Here is a 4,242-nt window from a genome sequence, read left to right as displayed (position 1 = left end):
TTCTTTTTTGAAAAAGGAGGATCACCCACATCCTCTGCATCAGACTGATGCATGCAGCCATATTATTAAAAGAAATATCCAAAAGGTCTGCGGCGTAGTAGACACACAAGTAGTGCTTTTCGGTTTTAACATCGAGTCCACATAGCTAATTATTCAACATATAACATATTATAATCAACGGGCTCAACAATACATCAATTCTAGAATGCAACGAATAAATAATCCCACGAGTCGGGCATACACAAGCACATGCACAGCCAGCCTCAATAAACTGTTTTGTTCGGAATTGGTTCAATCAAATTCCAGTAAGCACCTCCTCTTGAGAAGGCTTCCTTCAAGTTGGGGCAGCAATCGATATGTAGCATTTCAAGAGCTGGGAGCTGCTGTACGAGGCCCTCCGGTAGTGTCTCTAACCTTCTGCATGCAAAAAGCTGTAGATCCTTGAGCCGAGGGAATGATACAACCGCTACTTGTCCTGCCACCTCCTGGTGCCATCTCTCTAGCTTAGACATGGACCAGAATGACATGGTTTCCTGTTTAGGAAAGAAGGATGGTGCAGAAATACAAGATACACCATTGTCTATATGATCATTACCAACACACATACTTGTCAAGCTATCCAAATCAGGCAAATACAAGTCTTTGAGAGAGGACAGCTGCCATAATGGTGGAAGATCCTTGCAGCTCCCGCAGTTTGTCAGATTAAGTCTACTGAGATGTTCTAACAATGTAGAGTTGTGCATCCATGATGAAAATTTAGCACCGGTATAATTAAATAACTTTAAAGCTTCAAGGCTTTTGTGAGGACGAAGGCCTCTAAAATTCCATCTGCATTAGTATCTACTTCGTCTTCATCGCTTCTTATAATACCTCCATGCCAATCAAGTGACAATCCTTTCAAATTATGCTTTGGCGGATATATTGCATTGTTTAGCATTTTCTACACTATGCACTTTTCTCAGCCATCTCAAAGAAATACCACCACCTAGATTCAAATCTTTCAGTTGATCAATTCCTCGGCCCGCGTCGCTATCAATGACATAAGTCGTCAATGTTTGCAGAGAATTCAGCTGACCAATACCTTGTGGCATGCGCTCCAAGCATCCACACCCTTTGAGGAAGAGGTGTCGAAGACTGCTCATATATCTCATGTCTTCTGGTAATTTCACAAGGTTATCACAATCATTCAGCTTCAATGTTTGCAGGTTATACAACATTGTAGTGGCGTCAGGAAGTGCAAATATTTCAGAATCAGAACAATCTAGATAGCGAAGATGCTTCAAGTGTGTCATATGTGTTAAGATTGATGATGTTTGCAATGCTCATAAGTACATGAATTTTGGCATGGCCATACTCAGAGACTTGTCCGTATCCAGCCTTCGGACAAATATTGTGCGGGCTCGGGGAGCTAAAATTTCCTTCATGTTTGCAATAATATTATTAGTGACATAATCAAGTGACAAATGTTGAACCTGGTGCTATAATGAATTGGTATTTGTGGATCCTTGCATAATTTCCTGAAGATTCTTGCAGAATAAAGCATTCATTTCCGCTTACGGAGTCAGCGAGATCATGCATGAGATCATGCATCTTGCAAGTAGTTACACTCTGGTTGACGTAGTCCCATTGAATCTCCACGTCTTGGAGGAAACATCTCCAAAGCAGCACGTCAAAAAATTGTTGGCCTCTTGTTTCTGATGCAATAAAGTCATTTGCCATCCATAACTGTATTAACATGTCTTTATCCATCGGGATATCCTTGGGAAAAATAGCACAAATGGAAAAACATATTTTTTCTTCTGATGAAAAGTGATCATAGCTTAACTGTAGTGCAGGTACAATCCCAGTAGTTTTGAGGATGTCATCCTTCCAGACATCACTATCCATAACACAAACCCACTCACTATGGTTCTTCTTTGAACGAAGTAAAGCTGCTATGGTCTTGATAGCAAGGGGCAATCCCTTACACTTGTGGTTAATACTCTCAGCCATTGAAAATCAGTTTGTCTTGCTGTTCCACTTCCCTTCCAAATGCGATTCTATGAAAAAGTTCCCATGATTGATCCTCAGTCAGACATGATATCTGATGTGGGGGAAGTGTGCCCATGATAGAAGCAACTTGACTGCTGCGGCTTGTCACAATTATAGCACTACCTGAGCTAGCATGTGAGTTTAGCAATGATCTCAAATTATCCCACTTTTGTCCATCTTCATTCCAAACATCATCCAGCACTAGGTATGGTACCTTCTGTTGCCCAAAACACTACAAAGTTCCTTCTGCAGTGCTTCCATCTGAGTCAAATCACACTTGTTCATGGTGGCCACTTCTATTACACATCGGACGATTTCTTCATCAACGAACTTGTCAGAGACACAGATCCATAAGACCAACTCAAAATGATGCTTCACCCTCTGATCACTGTGCACAAGTTGGGCAAGGGTGGTCTTACCAATTCCCCCCATACCAACTATAGGGGAGCACCATGACATTACTATTATCGTCATTGTTGTTGTCAGAGTAATGGAGCAATATCTTCACCACTTGTTGGGTAGACGTCTATGGTGCTGGTACTGTAGCAAAACAAGAAAAATAATGAAAAAGCAACGCGCTCTAGAGGGAATCAAACTCTAGACGTCGCGGTAACAAAGTGCTGCCAATAGCCATCTGAGCTCATAATTCTAAGTGAGCTTTGATTTTATGCGAACATATCTTGGAAATTATAATCAATTTCTTAAAAGGTAAGTAATGTTTCAAAGTTTGAACTTTTTTGAAGATCGCGAACAAATTTTGAAATTCAATATTGTTTTGAAAATGAACATTGTTGAAATGGTTAACATTTTTTGAATCCCGAACATATTTTCCAATTGTGAACACTTTATGAACATGCAAACATTTATTTAAAATTGTGAACAAATTTTCAAAATTCCTTTTTTTATAAAAGCAAACAAATTCTGAAAAATGTGATCATTTCTTGAAAATTTGAAAACCCCTTGAACAATTCCAAAAGCTGAACATTTTTTGAAATTCTCGGACAATTTTTAACCCATAAAAAAATTTGAAAAACAGGAACATTTTTTAGGATTCAAAAAATTTCAAACCACGAATATTTTTGGAAAACTCATGAACAAATTTTGAATTTTTGAAAAAAAATCAGAAAAAAGTAAACATCGCGAACATATTTTAAACATCACGACTAAATTTTGAAATTTAATATTGTTTAGAAAAAGAACATTTTTGAAATTGTTAACATTTTCGAATCCCAAACATATTTTCCAATTATGAACACTTTTTTGAACATGCGAACATTTATTTAACAATGTGAACAAATGTTCACATTTCGTTTCTTTATAAAAGTGAACAAATTTTGAAAAAAAAGTGATCATTTCTTTAAATTTTGGAAACCCCTTGAACAATTTTGAAACCTGAATATTTTTAGAAAATGCTCAAACGATTTTTAATTCGTGAACCAAACTTGAAAAACGATAACATTTTTTTGAGATTAAAAAAAAATTGAACCACAAATATTTTTGAAAAACTACTTAACATATTTTGAATTTGTGAACAAATTTCAGAAAACGGGAACTTTTTTGAAAACATGAATATTTTTGTAAAATCCTGAACATATTTGGAACGTATTTTATTCTAAATTTGTGAAATTGAAAAAAAAATAACATTTTAGAAATTCCGAATTCAAACTTTTCTAAAATAAACAAAATGAAAAAGAGAAAATAATATAATAGAAAAATAAAACAGAAATGGAAAATAAAAACTTGAAAAGGAAGAAAGAAGAAAAGAAAAGAGACAGAAACAGGGAAAAAAACTGAATAGTTGAAAACCCGTAAAACCAGCTTGGAAACCTTCTAGAAGGTTCCTAAAACCAGGATCCTGTAGCACGGTAATCCACCAGCAGTTGGCTGGCTCATGTCTGTAGCTCGCACCTGTTTCCTGTGTGTTCCCTCGACAGTTCCTGTATTGATTAAATATTCTAAATACATATATTTAAAACATTAATTAATTTTAGTTTTTAAATGTATATCTTACTTTCTGAAAAATGTTCGCGCAGTAGAAAAATGTTGGCGTAAATTTTATAAAATTTTGACAGCATTCAGAAAAATGCTCATGCGATTCGAAACAATTCAGACAATTAAAATGTTGATAGTCTTAAAAAATGTTCATGCATTTCAAAAATACATGATTCTGACATTCTTGTAAAAGAATATGTATACAATATATCTCTAGTT

General features: G+C 35.8%; 1 pseudogene; it reads right to left on the bottom strand.

The window, feature by feature from the left end:
* Window positions 1-263: 263 nt before the first annotated feature.
* On the bottom strand, window positions 264-3,924 carry LOC119284440 (annotated as a pseudogene).
* Window positions 3,925-4,242: the final 318 nt, after the last annotated feature.

The sequence above is a fragment of the Triticum dicoccoides genome, chromosome 4A, assembly GCF_002162155.2.
Source record: "Triticum dicoccoides isolate Atlit2015 ecotype Zavitan chromosome 4A, WEW_v2.0, whole genome shotgun sequence".
Taxonomy (NCBI): Eukaryota; Viridiplantae; Streptophyta; class Magnoliopsida; order Poales; family Poaceae; genus Triticum; species Triticum dicoccoides.
This window is presented reverse-complemented; position numbering and strand designations above follow the sequence as displayed.